The following is a 27115-nucleotide window of genomic DNA, read 5'->3' on the forward strand; positions in this document are numbered from 1 at the left end:
ATGTTAGCTTTCACATCGCCGAATAAATGTTCCCTTTTACACCGCTGACTAAATGTTACCTTTTACACCGCTGACTAAATGTTACCTTTTTCACCACCGAATAAATGTTACCTTTTACACCGCTGACTAAATGTTCCCTTTTACACCGCCGACTAAATGTTAGCTTTCACATCGCCGAATAAATGTTACCTTTTACACCGCTGACTAAATGTTACCTTTTACACCGCTGACTAAATGTTACCTTTTTCACCACCGAATAAATGTTACCTTTTACACCGCTGACTAAATGTTACCTTTTACACCGCCGACTAAATGTTAGCTTTCACATCGCCGAATAAATGGTAACTTTTACACCGCTGACTAAATTTAGCTTTCACATCGCCGAATAAATGTTACCTTTTACACCGCTGACTAAATGTTACCTTTTACACCGCTGACTAAATGTTACCTTTTACACCGCTGACTAAATGTTACCTTTTACACCGCTGACTAAATGTTACCTTTTAAACCGCTGACTAAATGTTCCCTTTTACACCGCTGACTAAATGTTAGCTTTCACATCGCCGAATAAATGTTCCCTTTTACACCGCTGACTAAATGTTACCTTTTACACCGCTGACTAAATGTTACCTTTTTCACCACCGAATAAATGTTACCTTTTACACCGCTGACTAAATGTTCCCTTTTACACCGCCGACTAAATGTTAGCTTTCACATCGCCGAATAAATGTTACCTTTTACACCGCTGACTAAATGTTACCTTTTACACCGCTGACTAAATGTTACCTTTTTCACCACCGAATAAATGTTACCTTTTACACCGCTGACTAAATGTTACCTTTTACACCGCCGACTAAATGTTAGCTTTCACATCGCCGAATAAATGTTACCTTTTACACCGCTGACTAAATTTAGCTTTCACATCGCCGAATAAATGTTACCTTTTACACCGCTGACTAAATGTTACCTTTTACACCGCTGACTAAATGTTACCTTTTACACCGCTGACTAAATGTTCCCTTTTACACCGCTGACTAAATGTTAGCTTTCACATCGCTGACTAAATGGTAACTTTTACACCGCTGACTAAATTTAGCTTTCACATCGCCGAATAAATGTTACCTTTTACACCGCTGACTAAATGTTACCTTTTACACCGCTGACTAAATGTTACCTTTTACACCACCGACTAAATTTAGCTTTCACATCGCCGACTAAATGTTACCTTTTACACCGCTGACTAAATGTTACCTTTTACACCGCTGACTAAATGTTACCTTTTACACCGCTGACTAAATGTTCCCTTTTACACCGCTGACTAAATGTTAGCTTTCACATTGCCGAATAAATGTTCCCTTTTACACCGCTGAATAAATGTTACCTTTTACACCGCTGACTAAATGTTACCTTTTACACCGCTGACTAAATGTTACCTTTTACACCACCGACTAAATTTAGCTTTCACATCACCGAATAAATGTTACCTTTTACACTGCTGACTAAATGTTACCTTTTACACCGCTGACTAAATGTTACCTTTTACACCGCTGACTAAATGTTACCTTTTACACCGCTGACTAAATGTTACCTTTTACACCGCTGACGAAATGTTAACTTTTACACTGCTGAATAAATGTTAACTTTTACACTGCTGACTAAATGTTACCTTTTACACCGCTGACTAAATGTTCCCTTTTACACCGCTGACTAAATGTTACCTTTTACACCGCTGACTAAATGTTCCCTTTTACACCGCTGACTAAATGTTAGCTTTCACATTGCCGAATAAATGTTCCCTTTTACACCGCTGAATAAATGTTACCTTTTACACCGCTGACTAAATGTTACCTTTTACACCGCTGACTAAATGTTACCTTTTACACCACCGACTAAATTTAGCTTTCACATCACCGAATAAATGTTACCTTTTACACTGCTGACTAAATGTTACCTTTTACACCGCTGACTAAATGTTACCTTTTACACCGCTGACTAAATGTTACCTTTTACACCGCTGACTAAATGTTACCTTTTACACCGCTGACGAAATGTTAACTTTTACACTGCTGAATAAATGTTAACTTTTACACTGCTGACTAAATGTTACCTTTTACACCGCTGACTAAATGTTACCTTTTACACCGCTGACTAAATGTTACCTTTTTCACCACCGAATAAATGTTACCTTTTACACCGCTGACTAAATGTTACCTTTTACACCGCCGACTAAATGTTAGCTTTCACATCGCCGAATAAATGTTACCTTTTACACCGCTGACTAAATTTAGCTTTCACATCGCCGAATAAATGTTACCTTTTACACCGCTGACTAAATGTTACCTTTTACACCGCTGACTAAATGTTACCTTTTACACCGCTGACTAAATGTTACCTTTTACACCGCTGACTAAATGTTCCCTTTTACACCGCTGACTAAATGTTAGCTTTCACATCGCTGACTAAATGGTAACTTTTACACCGCTGACTAAATTTAGCTTTCACATCGCCGAATAAATGTTACCTTTTACACCGCTGACTAAATGTTACCTTTTACACCGCTGACTAAATGTTACCTTTTACACCACCGACTAAATTTAGCTTTCACATCGCCGACTAAATGTTACCTTTTACACCGCTGACTAAATGTTACCTTTTACACCGCTGACTAAATGTTACCTTTTACACCGCTGACTAAATGTTCCCTTTTACACCGCTGACTAAATGTTAGCTTTCACATTGCCGAATAAATGTTCCCTTTTACACCGCTGAATAAATGTTACCTTTTACACCGCTGACTAAATGTTACCTTTTACACCGCTGACTAAATGTTACCTTTTACACCACCGACTAAATTTAGCTTTCACATCACCGAATAAATGTTACCTTTTACACTGCTGACTAAATGTTACCTTTTACACCGCTGACTAAATGTTACCTTTTACACCGCTGACTAAATGTTACCTTTTACACCGCTGACTAAATGTTACCTTTTACACCGCTGACTAAATGTTACCTTTTACACCGCTGACGAAATGTTAACTTTTACACTGCTGAATAAATGTTAACTTTTACACTGCTGACTAAATGTTACCTTTTACACCGCCGAATAAATGTTAACTTTTACACCGCTGACTAAATGTTACCTTTTACACCACTGAATAAATGTTGACTTTTACACCGCTGACTAAATGTTACCTTTTACACCGCTGACTAGATGTTAGCTTTTACACTGCCGAATAAATGTCACCTTTTACACCGCTGACTAAATGTTATTTTTTACACCGCCGAATAAATGTTAACTTTTACACCGCTGACTAAATGTTACCTTTTACACCACTGAATAAATGTTCACTTTTACACCGCCGACTAAATGTGCCTTGTACACCACCGAATAAATGTTACTTTTACACCGCCGACTAAATGTTACTTTTACACTGCCGACTAAATGTTATTTTTACACCGCTGACTAAATGTGCCTTTTACACCGCCGACTAAATATGCCTTTTACACCGCTGACTAAATGTGCCTTTTACCCCGCTGACTAAATGTTACTTTTACACCGCTGACTAAATGTGACTTTTACACCGCCAACTAAATGTTGCTATTACACTGCTGAATAAATATAATATTTTACACTGCCGACAAAACGCTGACGTTTACACCACCGAATAGATGTGCCTTTTACAGCGGCGACTAAACTTTAAATTTTACATCGCTGACTCACACATCACACAAACTCACAACAGCCATAAGCTACTCACATTTCTATAATACATAATTAATACACTTACACACATTTCTGTAGTACATAATTAATATCTGTACCCACATTTCTCTATTTCGTAATGAATAGCTGCACACACATTTCTGTAGGACGTAATTAATAGCTGTACACACATATCTATAGTACGTAATTAATAGCCATACTCACATTTCTATATTACATATTTAATAGCTGTACACACATTTCTGTATTACGTAATTAATAGCTGTACTCATTTCTATAGTACGTAATAAATAGCTGAACTCACATTTCTATGTTACCTAATTCATAGCTGTACACACATTTCTATAGTACATAATTAATAGCTGTACTCACATTTCTATGTTACGTAATTAATAGTTGTACACACATTTCATTCGTACGTAATTAATAGCTGTACTCACATTTCTATGTTATGTAATTAATAGCTGTACTCACATTTCTATGGGACGTAATTAATAGCTGTACTCACATTTCTATGGTACGTAATTAATAGCAGTACACACATTTCTATAGTTCGTAATTAATAGCTGTACTCACATTTCTATGGTACGTAATTAATAGCTATACGCACATTTCTTTGGTACGTAATTAAGAGCTGTACTCACATTTCCATAGTACTTATTAATAGCTGTACTCACATTTCTATGGTACGTAATTAAGAGCTGTACTCACATTTCTCTGGTACGTAATTAATAGCTATACAGACATTGCTTTGGTATGTAATTAAGAGCTGTACTCACATTTCTATGGTACGTAATCAATAGCTGTACGCACATTTCTATATTACATAATTAATAGCTGTACACACATTTCTATGTTGCGTAATTAAGAGCTGTACACAAATTTCTCTAGTACGAAATCAATGTCTGTCCACACTTGTCGATGTTAAGTAACTAATAGCTGTACTCACATTTCTATATTACTATTTTATAGCTGTACACACATTTCTGTATTACATAATTAATAGCTGTACTCACATTTCAATAGTACGTAATTAATAGCTGTACTCACATTTCTATGTTTCGTAATTAATAGCTGTACTCACATTTCTATAGTACGTAATTAATAGCTGTACTCACATTTGTATAGTACGTAATTAATAGCTGTACACACATTTCTATAGTACGTAATTAATAGCTGTACTCACATTTCTATAGTACGTAATTAATAGCTGTACTCACATTTCTATGCTACGTAATTAATAGCTGTACTCACATTTCTATAGTATGTAATTAATAGCTGAACTCACATTTCTTGAGTACGTAATTAATAGCTGTACACACGTTTCTATGTTAGGTAATTAATAGCTGTACTCGCACTTCTGTAGTGCATAATTAAGAGATGTACTCACATTTCGAGAGTAAGTAATTAATAGCTGTACACACATTTCTATGTTACATAATTAATAGCTGTACACACATTTCTATAGTACGTAATTAATAGCTGTACACACATTTCTATAGTACGTATTTAATATCTGTACACACATTTCTATATAACGTAATTAAGAGCTTTACTCATATTTTTTAGTACGTAATTAATAGCTGTACACACATTTCTATAGAACGTAATTAATAGCTGTACTCACATTTCTATAGTACGTAATTAATAGCTGTACTCACATTTCTGTTGTACGTAATTAATAGCTGCACTCACATTTCAATGTTACGTAATTTATAGCTGTACTCACATTTCTATAGTACATAATTAATAGCTGTACTCACATTTTCTATTGTACGTAATTAATAGCTGCACTCACATTTCTAAAGTACGTAGTTAATAGCTGTACTCACATTTCTATGTTATGTAATTAATAGCTGTACTCACATTTCTATGGTACGTAATTAATAGCTGTACTCACATTTCTATATTACGTAATTAATAGCTGTACTCACATTTCAATAGTACGTATTTAATATCTATACACACATTTCTATATAACGTAATTAAGAGCTTTACTCATATTTTTTAGTACGTAATTCATAGCTGTACACACATTTCTATAGAACGTAATTAATAGCTGTACTCACATTTCTATAGTACGTAATTAATAGCTGTACTCACATTTCTGTTGTACGTAATTAATAGCTGCACTCACATTTCAATGTTACGTAATTTATAGCTGTACTCACATTTCTATAGTACATAATTAATAGCTGTACTCACATTTTCTATTGTACGTAATTAATAGCTGCACTCACATTTCTAAAGTACGTAGTTAATAGCTGTACTCACATTTCTATGTTATGTAATTAATAGCTGTACTCACATTTCTATGGTACGTAATTAATAGCTGTACTCACATTTCTATATTACGTAATTAATAGCTGTACTCACATTTCTATGTTACGTAATTAATAGCTGTACTCACATTTCTATAGTACGTAATTAATTGCTGTACCCACATTTCTATAGTACGTAATTAATAGCTGTACACACCTTTCTATGTTACGTAATTAATAGCTGTACTCACATTTCTATGTTAGGTAATTAATAGCTGTACTCGTACTTCTGTTGTACATAATTAATAGCTGTACTCACATTTCGAGAGTACGTAATTAATAGCTGTACACACATTTCTATAGTATGTAATTAATAGCTGCACTCACATTTCAATGTTACGTAATTAATAGCTGCACTCACATTTCTAAAGGACGTAATTAATAGCTGTACTCACATTTCTATAGAACGTAATTAATAGCTGTACTCACATTTCTATAGTATGTAATTAATAGCTGTACTCACATTTCTGTAGTACGTAATTAATAGCTGCACTCACATTTCAATGTTACGTAATTAATAGCTGCACTCACATTTCTAAAGGACGTAATTAATAGCTGTACTCACATTTCTATGTTACGTAATTAATAGCTGTACTCACATTTCTATGGTACGTAATTAATAGCTGCACTCACATTTCTATAGTACGTAATTAATAGCTGTACACACATTTCTATGCTACGTAATTAATAGTTGAACTCACATTTCAATAGTACGTAATTAATAGCTGTACTCACATTTCTATGTTACGTAATTAATAGCTGTACTCACACTTCTATAGTATGTAATTAATAGCTGAACTCACATTTCTATAGTACGTAATTAATAGCTGTACTCACATTTCTATAGTGCGTAATTAATAGCTGTACTCACATTTCTATGTTACTTAATTAATAGCTGTACTCACATTTCTATAGGATGTAATTAATAGCAGCACTCACATTTTCATAGTATGTAATTTATAGCTGTACTCACATTTCTATAGTACTTAATTAATAGCTGTACTCACATTTCTATAGTACGTAATTAATCGCTGTACTCACAATTCTGTGATACGTAATTAATAGCTGTACTCACATTTCTACGTTAGGTAATTAATAGCTGTACTCACATTTCTATAAAACGTAATTAATAGCTGAACTCACATTTCTATGTTACGTAATTAATAGCTGTACACACATTTCTATAGTGCATAATTAATAGCTCTACTCACTTTTCTATGTTACGTAATTAATAGCTGTACTCACATTTCTATAGTACGTAATTAATAGCTGTCCTCACATTTCTGTCGTACGTAATTAATAACTGTACACACATTTCTATATTACGTAATTAATAGCTGTACACACATTTCTGTAGTACGTAATTAATAGCTGTACACACATTTCTATAGTACGTAATTAATAGCCATACTAACATTTCTATGTTACATATTTAATAGCTGCACACACATTTCTGTATTACTTAATTAATAGCTGTACTCACATTTCTATAGTTCGTAATTAATAGCTGTACTCACATTTCTATATTACATAATTAATAGCTGTACTCACATTTCTATAGTACGTAATTAATCGCTTTACTCACAATTCTGTGATACGTAATTAATAGCTGTACTCACATTTCTATGTTAGGTAATTAATAGCTGTACTCACATTTCTATAAAACGTAATTAATGGCTGAACTCACATTTCTATGTTACGTAATTAATAGCTGTACACACATTTCTATAGTGCATAATTAATAGCTCTACTCACTTTTCTATGTTACGTAATTAATAGCTGTACTCACATTTCTATAGTACGTAATTAATAGCTGTACTCACATTTCTGTCGTACGTAATTAATAACTGTACACACATTTCTATATTACGTAATTAATAGCTGTACACACATTTCTGTAGTACGTAATTAATAGCTGTACACACATTTCTATAGTACGTAATTAATAGCCATACTAACATTTCTATGTTACATATTTAATAGCTGCACACACATTTCTGTATTACTTAATTAATAGCTGTACTCACATTTCTATAGTACGTAATTAATAGCTGTACTCATATTTCTATGTTACGTAATTAATAGCTGCACTCACATTTCTTTAGTACGTAATTAATAGCTGTACTCACATTTCTAGAGTACGTAATTAATAGCTGTACACACATTTCTAGAGTACGTAATTAATAGCTCTACACACATTTCTAAAGTACGTAATTAATCGCTGTACTCACATTTCTATAGTACGTAATTAATAGCTGTACTCACATTTCTATAGTCTGTAATTAATAGCTGTACTCACATTTCTATTGTACGTAATTAATAGCTGCACTCACATTTCTATTGTACAAAATTAAGAGCTGTACACACATTTCTATTGTACGTAATTAATAGCTGTACACACATTTCTTTCGTACGTAATTAATAGTTGTACACACATTTCTATAGTACGTAATTAATAGCTGGACACACATTTCTATCGTACGTAATTAGTAGCTGTACACACATTTCGATAGTACGTAATAAATAGCTGTACTCACATTTCTGTTGTACTAATTAATAGCTGTACTCACATTTCTGTGTTACGTAATTAATAGCTGTGCTCACATTTCTCGAGGACGTCATTAATAGCTGTACTCACATTTTGTAGTACGTAATTAATAGCTGGACTCACATTTCTATGTTACGTAATTAATAGCTGTACTCACATTTCTATGGAACGTAATTAATAGCTTTACTCACATTTCTATAGTACGCAATTAATAGCTGTACTCATATTTCTATGTTACGTAATTAATAGCTGTACTCACACTTCTATAGTACATAATTAATAGCTGTACTCACATTTCTATAGTACGTAATTAATAGCTGTACTCACATTTCTATAGTACGTAATTCATAGCTGTACTCACATTTCTATAGTGCGTAATTAATAGCTGTACTCACATTTCTATTGAACGTAATTAATAGCTGTACTCACATTTCTATGGTACGTAATTAATAGCTGTACTCACATTTCTATAGTATGTAATTAATAGCTGTACTCATATTTCTATAGTACGTAATTAATAGCTGTACTCACATTTCTATGGTACGTAATTAATAGCTGTACTCACATTTCTATAGTATGTAATTAATAGCTGTACACAAATTTCTATGGTACGAAATCAATAGCTGTACACACATTTCGATGTTAAGTCACTAATAGCTGTACTCACATTTCTATATAACCTAATTAATAGCTGTACACACATTTCTATAGTACGTAATTAATAGCTGTACACACATTTCTGTATTTCTTAATTAATAGCCATACACACATTTCTATATTACGTAATTAATAGCTGTGCACACATTTATATATTATGTAACCATCAGATTGATTGGTTAGACTGCTTTGTCCAATTCACTCAGTTGATCATATAGTGCTCGACCGATGCATAAATGGACAGATATAATGATTTTCATCGAGCATTGAATCGCAGAAGTACCTGTCCCATTTCGTGAAAAGGTGAGATGTTTGTACAAGTTGCACGTAATTTGGTGGTGTGAGTGAATTGCGATTACATCCGCACAACCCCTGCTCTTATGCAGCATCGCTCTCGTAATATCCTGGCTTTGTGACGTGTTTGAATCGAAGTGTGAACCAGGATGAATTGCAAAGCAGTTGGTGCGCAATGCCACCACTTGCAATGGAAGCCATTCTGGATGCTTTTAGATGCAAAACCATTTTGTTAACATTGGATGTGGCGTATTAGAATTCTGGAGTCACAACTAGGAGGACATCTGATGTATTCTACATATTAATAAAGCAATGCTGCTCGTCTTATTGATTTGGGAAAACAATTTGTCTGTTTGTTTGTGTGTGTGCATCAGCATGTTGATGCTCCTTCCAATTATCAGCAACACAAGACACTGCGCTCCATACATGAATGCCGTGACTTGCTTGGTTCCACATTAGAGGTTGCACTTTGCTTAAATCAGTTGCATGAAGGTCCATAAGCGATGTCTATTGTTTGTCGATCCCCGTGGGACTGCCGGCACAGCTCTGTTCAGCTCACTGATCCTTTCCCGTTTTAACATCGGCAAAACCTGTTCCGTTTTACTCGATTTACCAAATAGCTAATTATTCCAGGAATTAATTGCAAGAGAGGCCTCAATAAAGTTTAGTAAATTAATGTTTTTCACAATGATAGTCCTCCTGTGTCACTAAGCAAGGTAGAATATTTGGGAGCAAGGGTAACAGCCATCGATTTTGAGCAATAATGCAGGTTTGTTGTTTCATGCAATTCCCTTTCAAAACACCGAGCTTCCATGATGAGTTATTACCTCCACCACCAAAGATGAAGGAGGTTATGTTTTCACCACTTTCTGTCTGTTTGTTTCTTTGTTTGTTTGTGTGCAGGATATCTGAAAAAGTTGTGCATGGATCTGAATAAAATTTTGTGGACAGGTTGGGTGTGTGACAAGGACGAACAGATTAGATTTTGGTGAAGATCCTTCAATATGGTCTGGCACCCTGCCCTGCTCACCAAACTCTCTTCCTATGGTATCCAAGGACATCTCCACTCATGGCTTGCAGACCTCCTCTCCTATCGCAGCGAATGTGTGGCCCTTGATGTAGTTCTGTCATCCCCTCTTCCTGTCCAAGCTGGATTTCCTCAAAGTAGCGTTCTGGGCCCTGTTCTTTTTCTGGTTTTCATCAATGATCTCTCCGACTCTGGAAAATCCTTGATATCTGTTTGTTGATGACTGCACCCTCTGCCGTTCCATCTGTCATCCCTCAGACCGGCATGCAGCAGCCTCTTCGCTCTCTGCAGATCGGGATAAAATCACAAACTGGTCCAACACATGGAACATGTCTTTCAACCCCGTCAAATCTCACAATCTCACTATGTCTCTCTGAAAGGACCATCTGGAATCCTCCCTCCCATCTACTTTCTCAACAATCCTCTTGAAGAAGTCCTTTCATTCAAGCTTCTCAGTCTCACTATCTGCCATGATCTTTCTTGGGAAAGCCACATTTCCAAGCTGGCCTTCAAAGCAAGTCACCGACTGGGAATCCTCCGTCATGCAAAGTTCTTCCTTGGCACACCTGAGCTCCTGACCACACACAAAGCTTTCGTCCACAGCATGATGGAGTACTGTTCTCCCCTCTGGGCTGGTGCTCCTGCCTCCCACCTTTTTCGGCTTCACGCTGTGGAAACCAAGGCATTAAGGATCATTGGTATCACTCGCAATGAGGCTGAGTATTTAGGTCTCTCACTCTCTCACTGCAGACAGGTCGGTAGTCTTTGTCTTCTACCGCCTCCTTTCCGGAATCCCCCACCCAACCCACCCCCACCCCCACCCCCCCGCTCTGTCTGAGATATGTCCCCTCCATATTTCCACAGGGCACTCAATGTCCGTCAGCAACCCCCTGCTGGCAAAACTATCATAATCAAGAACCACTCTCACCTTCATTCTTTCATTCCTCTTTTTCCCCACCTTTGGAACAAACTCCCACGCCCTCTTCAATCCCACTCTTCCCTCCAGGTCTTGAAAACAGCTGTTCACCACCACCTCTTATCTTCCCCCATCCAAAACCATGATCTTTCCTTCTCCCTTTATTCCACCCCAATCCCACCTCCTTGAAAATGCCTGCTTTCCTTCCTGAAAGTCCCTGTTGTGTAAGGACCTGAATGTCCCTGTCGTGTCCATCTTGTTTACCCCATGTACCCCGCCCCATCCCTCTCCCTTCCATCGATCTCCTAATATCTCTGTTCCCCACTGTTTATTCCATCCCTCTCACACCCCTCTTGTCTTCTGCTCCCCTTGTTGTGCGTTTCTGTGTGTTAGCTCTCACACGAGCCTTGACAGTGTTATGTATACAAGAAAATAAAATCCGGATGCTGATCCAGATCTGATCATTTTTAAGTGATTCTTCACCATTGAGAGGTAGGGCCAAAAACGATGTATCGCACAATATCTCAAAAAATTGTGGACGGATTTGTATTAATTTTGGTGGGCAGGTTGGGTGTGTGACATGGACGAATTGATTAGATTTTGGTGAAGATCCGAATCCAGATCTGGATACAAGAATTATTTAATTTGTAAAGTGATTCTTCACCATTGAGAGATAGGCGCAAAAATGAGTACTGTATGGCATGATATTTCAAAAATGTATTGGGCCCGATATGTTCTCATGGAACAGGTGTTGCGTGGTGGAGGTATGTGCTCTACCGAGTGCCCTTCTAGTTCATATTAAAATCATATTATTTACATGATGAGTTTGCCACCGGGCTGGGATGATGGCCGAGACTAGGTGACTTTCAGCTATCGAGTCTAAGTTTGAATCCAGACCCAGCTATACACTTTCATCCCAGTGTTTCACAGGCAGGGTGATTCTTCAACGCGTGTGCCTTCCCTCGGATGGACGTTAAACTGGGTGTCCCATGTGCTGGCATTAGTTGGTGGACCTTAAAGATCCTCGGTGTCCTTCAGGAAGAATAGATGAGCTATCGCAGGCACCTGAACAAATGCCAAATTCCCTCTAATCTCTAAGGGGCACTGCATTAGCGGCACTGCTGCGTCCCCAGAAAATGGTCGGGCAGCCATGTATTGAATACGAAAGAAAGCATCTTTTACCCATAATGCAAAGCATCATGCCCTTTATGACGACATCTCATTGTGACAGTTTGAACAACACTTCCAGCGATTACATTATGGACGGAGCTGTCACGTCTCCCAGCATGACGTCTCACCTCGCCATTGTACTGTCTGTTGGGAATTGAATTGCTTTGAGGAGTCCAACATTTAAAGTCCACAGTGGACAGCCCAGAGCCCATATTTAACCTGAATCAAACTTATCTGAGAGAGCAATCCATCACTGATCCCACACTTGGTTTGAGGGAAGAACGGTGGAATATTACACCTGTTGTCTTCCAACATTTGGAACAATTTATAATCCAGCAAGTTAAATAACCATCCCAACAGTTTTGGTAATATAGTATATGTCCTCATGTAACTCAAGCATGCATTGTCACATTATCTTATTGTCTCGATAGAGATATATTGCACGATGTGAGGTGACGAAGATAAAGGTTTGCAAAAAGAAGGACCGTCTGTGAAATGGCAGCCACATTATGTTGTTCTGTCCTCCACGTCTGTGTGATGAGTGATATTAAAGTTGATTTCAACCTCATCCGCTGGGGATTCCCAGGAACCTTTGTGGTGCAGGACGTACACAGTCAGACCCATCACTTTTCCTTATCGTGAGAACAAAGGAAGTCCTCTTTTTGTTGTAGAAATGACAGGAATAATTGTACTTGTATACAAGGTTTGACTCTTGTGGAATGCAAAGATGGTGGCTGGAAAGGAAAAGGAATTGAAAGAATAACATGGAAATCTATTTCGTTGGGTGCCAAATGAAGGATTGGAAGAGTATGTCAAGGAGTCATGGGTATGGCTGCATTCGGGCTATCTAAGAGGAGAGGGTTGGCTGGGTCTGGGTAGAGTCAGCCGAAGCCAGTGGGATGGCTGGAGTTGGCCTTTCTGAGCGGTATTGCTGAAATTGGATTGTATATCTCGGAGGGATGACTGCAGTTGGTCTATCTTTATTTGAGGTATGCGTGGAGAGGGCCCATCTCAGAGGAATTTTTATTTTGTACACAATATCGCGGCTTGTATGAAAGCGTATAACAAGGGGAGCAGAGAAAAGATGGGCGGGAGAGGGAAGCACAAAACAGTGGGGGAACAAAGATATTAGGAGATCTATCGAAGGGAGAGGGATGGGGTGGGGTAAATGGGTAAACAAGATGGACACCACGGGGACTTTCAGGAAGGAAAGCAGGGAATTTGAAGGAGGTGGGTTTGGGGTGGATTAACGGGGGCAGAGAAGATCGTGGTTTTGGTCGCGGCAAGATGAGAGATGGTGGTGAACAGCTGTTTTGAAAACCTGGAGGGAAGAGTTAGATTGAAGAGAGTGTGGGAGTTTGTTCCAGAGGTGGGAAAAAGAGGAATTAAAGAGTGAAGGTGAGCAGTGATTCTTGATTTTAGTAGTTTCACCAGAATGGGGTTGCTGGTGGACCTTCAGCGCCCTGTGGAAATATGGGGGGGTGGGGTACATATCTCAGACAGAGCAGGGGGGCAAGGCCAGAGAGGAGACGGTAGAAGACAGAAAGACCACCAACCTGCCTGCGGTGAGAGACCCAGAGACTTAGCCTGATCACAGGAGATACCAATGATCCTACATCCTTGGTTTCCACAGCGTGAAGCCGAGAAAGGTGCGAGGTGGGAGCACCAGCCCAGAGGGGAGAGCAGTACTCCATCAGACTGCAGACGAAAGCTTTGGATGTGGTCAGGAGCTCAGGTGTGCCGAGGAAGGACTTTGCACGACGAAGGATTCCCAGTCGGCGACTGGCTTTGGGGGCCAGGTTGGAAATGTGGCTTTCTCAGGAAAGATCATGGCAGACAGTGAGACCCAAAAGCTTAAATGAAAGGACTTCTTGAACAGGATTGTTGAGAAAGTAGATGAGGGGTTTTGCAGACAGTGTTTTTGGGGAGACATAGTGAGAGTGTGAGATTTGTCAGGATTGAAAGACATGTTTCATGTGTTGGACCAGCTTGTGATTTTATCCAGATCTTCAGAGACTCAAAATGCTGCTTCTGTTTGCCAATTTGAGGGATGATAGATGGCACAGCTGAGGCTGGAGTCATCAGCAAAGAGATAAAAAAAATATTTTCCAGAGAGTCGGAGAGATCATTGATGAAAACCAGAAAAAAGAACAGGGCCCAGAACGCTACCTTGAGGAACTCCAGCCTGGACAGGAAGAGGGGATGAGAGAATTCCATCTTGGGCCACACATTGACTGCGACAGGAGAGGAAATCTGCGAGCCGTGCTGGAGATTGGCTTGGATACCATAGGAAGAGAGTTTGGTGAGCAGGGCTGGATCCTAGACCATATCGAAAGCACTACGGTCTTGATATTGAAAGAATATCAGGAGATGTGAAATGGCTCCCAATTACTCGAATTTTTATACTCATCTTCAGGCCAATGATTGGTATGTGACTGACAGGCCGAGACAGAATGCTTCTCACACTGGAACAATAACGACCTTCCTGGCTGATCCTCAAGCAATCTCAAATAATCCTCAAAGACATCTTGAGACGTAACAACTAACAATCCTGCATACCAACTCCTGAAATTGGGTTCCAAACCTCCACAAAGACCACTTGTCGACGTTTCTCAACCTCCACTCAATTTACGATCAATTCCCAATTCATACATTTCTGTTGTCCTTCTATTGTGCTCTTCAACTTTGTTAATCACTCTGTAGTTCGATAAGAACCCCAGAAATATTTAGAGAATTAATTGTACGATAATCTACCATCATTGTCATTCCCCCTCACCAGAGGAGAGGGAATTGCATTTGGGTCCATTTGTTTACTATCTGTTAACAAGCAGAATTGTTTGCATCATGACTTGTCCTGCTGAGTCTGGTGTGATATTGAAATCATGAACTCATGATAATAGAGGGGAATTGTACTCACCAACTATTGTCGATGGTTCAACAGGGAGTTGGATGTTATTAACTCGTCCTCTTTCAAAACATTTAAACACCAGAAGTGTCCTCGGTGGAGTGCATACCTCCGCCCGGATCCGGATTTTCATGTCCACCAAGTTTTGTCCGAATCCATCAATTGTAGAGATTAAGTACACTCTTTCCTTAATCATAGACTGACAGACATACAGACAGAGTGAACCAATTGTTTCCCACCGCTCTGCACTATACTCATGGGGGTAGATACATCAACATGAACATTCAGTCTCTCTACTGTGATTGAAATAAATCTCTTACGTGGGATGTTCACGAAGTTCTCAGGAGGAGATATGCTAGACTAAGACACGCCAACGTATTGTACTTATTGTTCATTTTACAGTTTTCATAATGAACAGTAAATATATCTAAATGATTTCTATCCGTGTCTTGTATCTTTTGCCTTGGCTTGGATGAGAGTATCTCGCTTTTTGACCTTTTCGAACACCCGACACTTGTGAATCATTTGAAACAATTCCCTTATGTGGGAGACCCATCTCCCCAAGCAATAGAAGGTACTTCCCAGGAAAACTAATGACACAACAAAATGTCTATTACTCAAGAGGTGATGAATTATTAACCTCAACATTTACTTTCAAGTGCCGAGAGTAGAATGTCTGTCAAAAAAGAAACTGTGCTCGTAGATCTTTTCTGGAATAAAAATACGCTTCGGGTACACTTCTTGCACCAGTCATCATCAGGGATCACCAATTGCTGGTGCGTTGCTGTGGTTGTGAGTTGTCAAAAAGAGAAACCACTTTGATTTTTTTTTTTTTAGCAACAACAGCCCTTCATCACAGCACTCGGCAATTTCCTTTCGAAAAACCAAGTCTGTGACAATTTCACCAAATTCATGGGAGAACAATTTCACCGGGTTGAATTGCCCATCAGCATGAGGCCTTCTACTGTAGAGTGGTGATTTTATTGAAGCTGGGAACAACCTTCATCGCCTGCTGGTTGAGCAGTCTATTGTTGGGAATGAGTGAAAATGGCTTTTGTTTGGTTTTGAAGTGATTTGATTTTTCTTCTTACACTCACATTATGTTTCACTGGGATGGATGGAGGGCTGCAACGGTACCTGATGTCATGACTGACGTGGAACTTTGAGGCAATGATTTTATTCCTGCCATTCATTTCCTAAACAAAGGAGGCACAACAAAACTGTTGTGATGGGAAATATACAGTTGCAGCATGTTACAATGACTATACTGCCTTGTCTCCAACATCAACTTTGGAACTCCATACTCGAAACAGAACCAAACTGCACATTCCCAGAAGCATTGCAGAAGCTCAAAGCAGACATTAATATTTGTGATGCACGATAACAGTCATACTTGTGAAATGCTTTGGATTCTGTCCAAATGACAACTTTCATTTTAGATTACGTCCAGGTCACACAACTTTGGACATGCTGCTGCTTCTCTCTCTCAACAATGAATAGACTAGAATCACAAACGTGAAGTCAGTGTTGTCTCTGGACACATGTAGATTATTTGACATCGTATACAGCCATTTCTCCTTGTCTGTTGCATCCTCAATCGAATGCATAAATCTCAATTTCATCATGTCATCCTTCAACAATGGATGGAGGTCCTCAATGCCAAACACGAAATCAGAGCCATCTCCCTAGACATGTCACATGCTTTTGACACGGTCTTGCACCCTGCCCTGCTCACCAAACTCTCTTCCTTTGGTATCCAAGACCATCTCCACTCATGGTTCACAGACTTCCTCTCCTGTCGCAGTCAACGTGTGGCCCGAAATGGAGTTCTTTCATCCCCTCTTCCTGTCCAGGCTGGAGTTCCTCAAGGTAGCGCTCTGGGCCCTGTTCTTTTTCTGGTTTTCATCAACGATCTCACCTACTCTCTGAAAAATCTTTTTTTTTATCTCTTTGCTGATGACTCCACCCTTTACCATCCCATCTCATATCAGCAAGCCGCAGCTTCTTTACTCTCAGCAGATCTGGATAAAATCAGAAGCTGGTCACAACACATGGAACATGTCTTTCAATCCTGACAAATCTCACACTCTCACTATGTCTCCATGAAAGAACCATCTGGAACTCCCCCCATCTACTTCCTCAACAATCCTCTTGAAGAACTCCTTTCATTCAAGCTTGTGGGTCTCTCTATCTGCCACGATCTTTCCTGAGAAAGCCACATTTCCAAACTGGCCTCCAGAGCCAATCACCGACTGGGCATCCTCAGTCATGCAAAGTCTTTCCTCGGCCCACCTGAGCTCCTGACGACAAACAAAGCCTTTGTCTGCAGGCTGATGGAGTACTGCTCTCCCCTTTGTGCTGGTGCTCCTGCCTCTCAACTTTCTCGTTTTCACGCCATGAAAACCAAGGCATTTAGGATCATTGGTATCTCTCGCGATTAGGCTGAGTCTTTGGGTCTCTCACCCTCTCACTACAGACAGGTCAGTGGTCTTTCTGTCTTCCACCATCTCCTATCTTGCCTCAGCCCCCTGCTCTTTCTGTGCTCTTCCCCCCCCCCCCACCATATTTCCGCAGGGCGCTGAAGGTCTGCCATCAACGCCCCATGGTGAAACTATCAAAATCAAGAATCATTGCTCACCTTCACTCTTTCATTCCTCTTTTCCCCCACCTTTGTAACAAACTCACACACTCTCTTCAATCCCACTCTTACCTCCAGATCTTCAAATCAGCTGTTCACCACCATCTCTTATATTCCCCCATCCAAAACCACGATATTTTCTACCCCTACAAATCCACCTCAAACGCACCTCGTTCAAATTCCATGCTTCCCTGAAATTCCCTGAAAGTCCCTGTCATGTAAGGAATTGAATGTCTCTGTAGTGTAAATCTTGTTTACCCCGTGTACCCCACCCCATCCCTTCCACAGATCTCATGTCTCTGTTCCCCACTGTTTTGTCCTTCCCTCTACCGCCCTCTTGTCTCCTGCTCCCCTTGTTGTACGCACTGTGTGTTTGGTCTCATAGAAAGCATCGACAGTGTATATATATATATATATATATATATATATATATATATATATATATATATATATATATATATATATATATATATATATATATATATATATATATATATATATATATATATATATATATATATATATATATATATATATATATATTTATATATATATATATATATATATATATTTATATATATATATATATATATATATATTTATATATATATATATATATATATATATATATATATTTATATATATATATATATATATATCTCATGGACGTTTTTTTCTTCTTCACTTTCCTCACTCATATCATCAAATGCCTGTTCGTCATAGCTACAAATCCCTGAATACATTGCAATGGTTATAAATGCCCAGAGACAACAGCGTTTGTGGCTTTATTTCATTTGCCCACATGCCCTAACCTCGAGAATCTCTTAAAATGAGTCGAATTACAAAATTTAAGCTCCAGAATTGAACTTAGCAGCAGTTCCGACTCCTAAAAAGTAAGTGTTCATTTGTCAATACTTGCTATTTTGGGTGTCTCTGGGAGAGGGTGTGTTTAATATGACGGTCTGTTGATTGCTAATCGCGTGCCAAGTGAGTCGTTTCTTATCAACCATTTCGTTGGAGTGCTTAAGCCGCATGGCGAGTGCTCTACAATATCCATACTCACTGAATACTGTATATCGATCGACTTGAACAATGTTCAGTGGCCACTCGCCTGTGATGGCCCCGCATTGTTCTGCAGTTACTTTGGCATACTTTAATACAAATAAAGAAGAAAAAAAATGCTTCGTTAACATCATGGTAGGATAGCCGAGAGGTACACACACTTGCTTGAAGCTGTCTAGCCTGAGTTTGAATCCCAACACAGCTATAAACTGTTATCACGGTGTTTCACAGGGAGGGTGATTCATCAGTGTGCCAGTAAACTGGATGTCACGTCTGTTGGGACCCCCCCCCCTTCTCTCATCACCTCCCCTGTCCTCCCCCTCGCCCCTTCCCACCTCTCTCTCTCTGTCTGTCTATATCTCTCTCTCTCTCTCTCTCTCTCTCTCTCTCTCTCTCTCTCTCTCTCTCTCTCTCTCTCTCTCTCTCTCTCTCTCTCTCTCTCTCTCTCTCTCTCTCTCTATCTCTATCTCTATCTCTATCTCTATCTCTATCTCTATCTCTATCTCTATCTCTATCTCTCACTCTCTGTCTCCAAACGTATCTGGACGGTGGTTATGCCCGGATGGAGGTTATCTCTGCATGTATCCAAACAGTGGTTATGACCAGATGATGGTTCTATCCATATGTCCATAAACATAGACGTGACAGTCAAAGTAGAACCCTCGGAAACACTTTCAATCATTATAAAACATCCAACTGACAAATAAGACTTTCACAAGGAGAGCAAGTCGAGTTGGCAATGAATCCCAGTGGAGTTCCTGTTGTTTTAATGGACAAGGAAAAAACTCTATTGTGATACTTTAAGACCAATTGAGAGATGCCTCGGCTCATGATAAGGTCAATAAAGCTCATTCATCTCAGATCATGCACAAGTTACTTGTTCTAAAATTTGAATTGATGTTTTATCATATCGAACGTCAGTCGGTTCAGAGGACAGGAGGATCTGGGGAACATAAATCTTTCATTTTGTTGGACAGGTGATGATCCAGTGGCCATGTTGTATATATTTGAACAATTGGATGGACTCGTTGAGCCAAGGGAGAAACAAATGGATCAACGAGTCGAGACCATGAACGGTGAGGAAAATCCAAGACAAATGATGCAGCACATCAACAAATGATGCAGCACATCAACAAATGATTCCATCAAGTTGAAGGGACCAGTCCATCCAATCAAACCACGAGTGACTGGTTTCATGGGGTTAACGTCACGAAGATTAAGGAGATTTGAACGATTGTTTCACCATCTCCGCTCAACAAACCGTTTCTGATCTCAGGAACTGAATGGAATTAGATGCTGTTTTTGGTTTTCTCCCTAAAATCTCAGGGCCTTGTTCAGACTTGCCGTTCAATGGCCATTTTAATGAAATCACAACAGTAATGATCAGCTCTTCCACTGTAATAATTTCCCCAATTCTCGGTCCATTTGCCTCCAGGTCCCCAGATAAATACTGCCTCGGCACCAATCTGCACTCTGGCCACTGGTATAATTATGTGACCGTCACGGTCTATTCAAATTCGTGGTGGCGATTCAATAATACAGGCCCGAGGCCTCAAACGTTTCCCCAACAGCAGAAAAGAACATCAGCAATCCATTAATTCAGCCTTTTACCTATTACGAGTTGTTTACCAACCCGAGGTTAGGTATAAAAAGTTCAACTTTACTTAATTAAATTAATTAACAGTTATTTAATTAAAAAAAAAAAACTTGGACTGCACATACAGGACTTGTTTGCCCGACATTTGCTCCACCCAATTTCGGTAAGGAGTGGGGGGGGGGGGAGCTGGCATCAAGCAAGCAAGAAAGCTCAGTTTTATATACAGTATGTACAGTATATCGGGGGTCAACATTTCCTGAAAATTACATCCACATACCATCAACGCACTGACAGAATTTTAAGACAAATCGGGTTATTGAATTTGCACAACCGAATGATCCACAAACTTATACAATTTCTTATCATCAAACATTTCCACGACATCAAAATTGATAGAGAAAAATTACAATGAAACTGTTCATTATGACTGCGAAATGCGGTGACATGAAATGAGGAAAAACAACAAAATACAACAGAAATCATACTCGTATGTTATAAGTTCAATTTTGAATTGAAGACAAAGGAAGCAAAAATTAATGTAAGAAAAATAATATTGAAAAATAAAAATTTGACAAAAGACAAGACGATGTAATTTCATGAAATCCTTCCAATCATTGACGGACCGGTATTTGTTTGTCACACTACTTCTCCTACAGTTCTTTGCCAATTACATCCACACTTGTAAGGTAGGATCAGCATGACCCCAATGAATGTACAGGAGTTTTTTTTTTAAATCTTTGCCGATGGCCTTGGGTGGGGGAGTGGGCAAAAGGGGCGGACACAAATTATTATCCATGTAAAAATAAATATAATATATATATATATATATATATATATATATATATATATATATATATATAAATATAAATATATAAAAGAGCCTGGTGTTGGCGCAGTGGTTAGGGCAGCGGCTTGGGATCCAAAAGGTCCTGAATTCAAGCCCCGTTGGGCCACTGAACTAATACACCAGGGGGTTGACTCAGCCTGTCATCCTTCCGAGGTCGGTGAAATGAGTACCAGTGTACTGGGCCGGTGTATACCCCGGTTAAAATAGGTGTACCATATCCCTGTGTTGTAAGAGGCGACCAGGGTTGCGTCAGGAAGGGCATCCGGCGTAAAACATGTGCCAAATCACTATGCGGATCATACGGATGATACGCTGTGACGACCCCTAAAGGGAGCAGCCGAAAGAAGAAGAAGATATACATATATATATGTATATATATATATATATATATATATATATATATATATATATATATATATATAAATATATATATATATATATATATTTATATAAATATATATATATAAATATATATATATATATATGTATATATATATGTATGTATATATATATGTATATATATATATGTATATATATGTATATATATATATGTATATGTATATATATATGTATATATACATATATATATACATATACATATATATATATACATATATATACATATATATATATATATACATATATATATATATATATATATATATATATATATATATATATATATATATATACATATATATATGTATATATATATATATATATATATATATATATATATATATATATATATATATATATATATATATATATATATATATATATATATATATATATATATGTAGCGCCACCTCAAGGTGGGAAAGGGTATTACAAGCATTCTTCATTTACGGCACAGTATTCCTGTCCCTACGTTTTACAGTGTAGTGAGTGAAGTGTTTTGAATTATAAGCAGTAGGGATGTTGTTACTTCATGCACGTAACCTAGGGTTTTTTTTTGGGGGGGGGGGGGGGGTAAGTGTAAGTTTTGCCTTGTCAGTGTTCTTTGTCGAGCCATTCTATTGGCTCTTAGAGATCATGTGATCTGGAGGTCAGAGTGAAAATCCTCCATTTTGCAATTAAACAGAGGCATCGTCTTCTTTTGCGCCATCTATTGCCATTTGCTTTTCGTTTGCGCTTTGGATGACTGTGTCTAAATTAAAGTTTAATATGCATCATGATTGTAACAAATACACGATTGTTGTTGCATGTTGGATTTGAGATGTTATTTTAGCTATTCAAGGTAATGTTTTCACAGTGGCTGCGTAATATAAGCAGTACACATTGTCGTTTGATGCGTGATTTGGAATGTCAGGTGGAGGCAAGTATTCTGCTCTACATTAAGTTGTGCATATTTCTACCTTGTCTTTGCAGTCTCACAGTCTCACACTTGTTCCATTGAACGTTCGAGTTCGACGTGCATCCAATCCCAGGCAATCATTTGGGAAACTCGCCCTCTGTGTCGCTGTGCAGTTACACACAGTGAGGAAAAACAAATTGACAGGTATTTTCACTTTTTATTTTTACCTGTGACATGTGGCAGGTCTACAAGAGCTCAGCGTTGTTGCTGTTGTTGTTGTTGTTGTTGTTCTATTTTTTTAAAAACAATATGTGTACGCATTGGTCAGACCACAACCACATTGGTCGCTTAACTTCACCCAACATGCCACCCAAACAAAATGATATGGCTGCCATCTTGGTTTTCTAGTGGACCGAGCACATTAGGTTTGTCGACCTCTGCTGATTATACACTGTCCAGGTTGTTGCATCAGATTTCCATTGGCTTTGTTTGGGTCAAGTGTTACTCATGATGAGGGTCCCTGAAAAATCTAATCATATGTTGAATTTGTCGAATTATTAGTAAGATTTAATCAAGTCTGTACATGCCTCCCAAAAAAAATAAATTAGCATTACATAATTTTTGAACGGTCCCATATTGGAGTTAAACATCCGTAACCATGTGCCGAATCAGCTTGTTCCGATAAACGATGGAGGAGGCTGACATGGATGAGAGGTGTTGAGTTAATATTTTGATAGAGCATTAAATGTGTTTCCCAATCGGCCCGTTACAGGATTTTTAAAGCCAATTCACTCGCGCTTAATGGCGAAGTCCCGTTCACCGAATGACCGCAAACAGGTTTTATGAACAAAAGGTTTATTATAACATCGAGAGCGGGAGGGTGGAAGAGAGGGATGCATGGACACACACACACACACACACACACACACACACACACACACACACACACACACACACACACGGAACAAATATAAAGGTAAATCCCCCGTTTGGAATCATTATGAATCATATCTATCTCACCTTTTTCATCAATATGGGAAGACGGGACAGACACGGCTTTATATAATGTTATAGGAACACAGGACAGGCACAGCTCTATCTAATCTTATTTATCGACATGGGAACACAGGACAGACACAGCTCTATCGAATCTTATTTATCTATATGGGAACACAGGACAGACACAGCTCTATCGAATCTTATTTATATATATATGGGAACACAGGACAGACACAGCTCTATCTAATCTTATTTATCTATATGGGAACACAGGACAGACATGGCTCTAAATAATCTTATTTATCGACATGGGAACATGGGACAGACACAGCTCTATCTAATCTTATTTATCGACATGGTAACACAGGACAGACACAGCTCTATCTAATCTTATTTATCTATATGGGAACACAGGACAGACACAGCTCTATCTAATCATAATTTTTCTATATGGGAACACAGGACAGACATGGCTCTAAATAATCTTATTTATCGACATGGGAACACGGGACAGACACAGCTCTATATTATCTTATTTATCTATATGGGAACACAGGACAGACACAGCTCTATCTAATCATATTTTTCTATATGGGAGCATCGGACAGACATGGCTCTATCTAATCTTATTTATCGACATGGGAACATGGGACAGACACAACTCTATCTCATCTTATTTATCTATATGGGAACATGGGATAGACACAGCTTTATATAATCTTATGGGAACACGGGACAGGCACGGCTCTAAATAATCTTATTTATCTACATGGGAACACAGGACAGACACAGCTCTATCTAATCGTATTTATCTATATGGGAACATGGGACAGACACGGCCTTATATAATCTTATGGGAACACGGGACAGGCACGGCTCTAAATAATCTTATTTTTCTTTAATGGAGCACGGGACAGACACGGCTCTATCTAATCTTATTTATCTTCATGGGAAAACAGGACAGACACAGCTCTATCTAATCTTATTTTTCTATAATAGAGCACGGGACAGGCACGGCTCTAAATAATCTTATTTATCTACATGGGAACACAGGACAGACACAGCTCTACGTAATCGTATTTATCTATATGGGAACATGGGACAGACACGGCCTTATATAATCTTATGGGAACATGGGACAGACACAGCTCTATCTAATCTTATTTTTCTATAATGGAGCACGGGACAGACACAGCTCTATGTAATCTTATTTTTCTAAAATGAAGCACGGGACAGACACGGCTCTATCTAATCTTACTTATCTACATGGGAACATGGGACACGGGACAGACATGGCTCTAAATAATCTTATTTATCTACATGGGAAAACAGGACAGACACAGCTCTATCTAATCATATTTAAGTATATGGGAACATGGGACAGACACGGCCTTATATAATCTTATGGGAACACGGGACAGGCACGGCTCTAAATAATCTTATTTATCTGCATGGGAACACAGGACAGACACAGCTCTATCTAATCGTATTTATCTATATGGGAACATGGGACAGACACGGCCTTATATAATCTTATGGGAACACGGGACAGACACGGCTCTATCTAATCTTATTTTTCTATAAGGAAGCACGGGACAGACACGGCTCTATCTAATCTTATTTATCTTCATGGGAAAACAGGACAGAAACAGCTCTATGTAATCTTATTTTTCTATAATAGAGCATGGGACAGACACGGCTCTATCTAATCTTATTTATCTACATGGGAACGTGGGACACGGGACAGGCACGGCTCAAAATAATCTTATTTATCTACATGGGAAAACAGGACAGACACAGCTCTATCTAATCTTATTTTTCTATAATGGAGCACGGGACAGACATGGCTCTATCTAATCGTATTTATCTACATGGGAACATGGGACAGACACAGCTCTATCTAATCTTATTTTTCTATATGTGAGTACGGGACAGACATGGCTCAATCTAATCTTATTTTTCTATAATGGAGCACGGGACAGACACGGCTCTATCTAATCTTATTTATCTACATGGGAACATGGGACACGGGACAGGCACGGCTCTAAATAATCTTATTTATCTACATGGGAACACAGGACAGACACAGCTCTATCTAATCGTATTTATCTATATTGGAACATGGGACAGACATGGCCTTATATAATCTTATGGGAACACGGGAAGGCACGGCTCTAAATAATCTTATTTTTCTACATGGGAACACGGGACAGACATGGCTCTATCTAATCTTATTTTTCTATAATGGAGCACGGGACAGACACAGCTCTATCTAATCTTATTTTTCTATAATGGAGCACGGGACAGACACAGCTCTATCTAATCTTATTTTTCTAAAATGAAGCACGGGACAGACATGGCTCTATCTAATCTTATTTATCTACATGGGAACATGGGACACGGGACAGACATGGCTCTAAATAATCTTATTTATCTACATGGGAAAACAGGACAGACACAGCTCTATCTAATCGTATTTATCTATATGGGAACATGGGACAGACACGGCCTTATATAATCTTATGGGAACACGGGACAGGCACGGCTCTATCTAATCGTATTTATCTATATTGGAACATGGGACAGACATGGCCTTATATAATCTTATGGGAACACGGGACAGGCACGGCTCTAAATAATCTTATTTTTCTATATGGGAACACGGGATAGACATGGCTCTATCTAATCTTATTTTTCTATAATGGAGCACGGGACAGACACGGCTCTATCTAATCTTATTTATCTTCATGGGAAAACAGGACAGACACAGCTCTATCTAATCTTATTTTTCTATAATGGAGCACGGGACAGACATGGCTCTATCTAATCGTATTTATCCTAATGGGAACATGGGACAGACACAGCTCTATCTAATCTTATTTTTCTATATGGGAGCACGGGACAGACATGGCTCAATCTAATCTTATTTTTCTATAATGGAGCACGGGACAGACACAGCTCTATTATATCTTATCTTATTTATCTTCATGGGAAAACAGGACAGACACAGCTCTATCTAATCTTATTTATCTACATGGGAACATGGGACACGGGAACGGCACGGCTCAAAATAGTCTTATTTATCTACATGGGAAAACAGGACAGACACA

This window comes from Eptatretus burgeri, chromosome 8 (assembly GCF_056783735.1).
Source record: "Eptatretus burgeri isolate ZD-2024b chromosome 8, Ebu_testis_v1, whole genome shotgun sequence".
In the NCBI taxonomy this organism is placed as follows: Eukaryota; Metazoa; Chordata; class Myxini; order Myxiniformes; family Myxinidae; genus Eptatretus; species Eptatretus burgeri.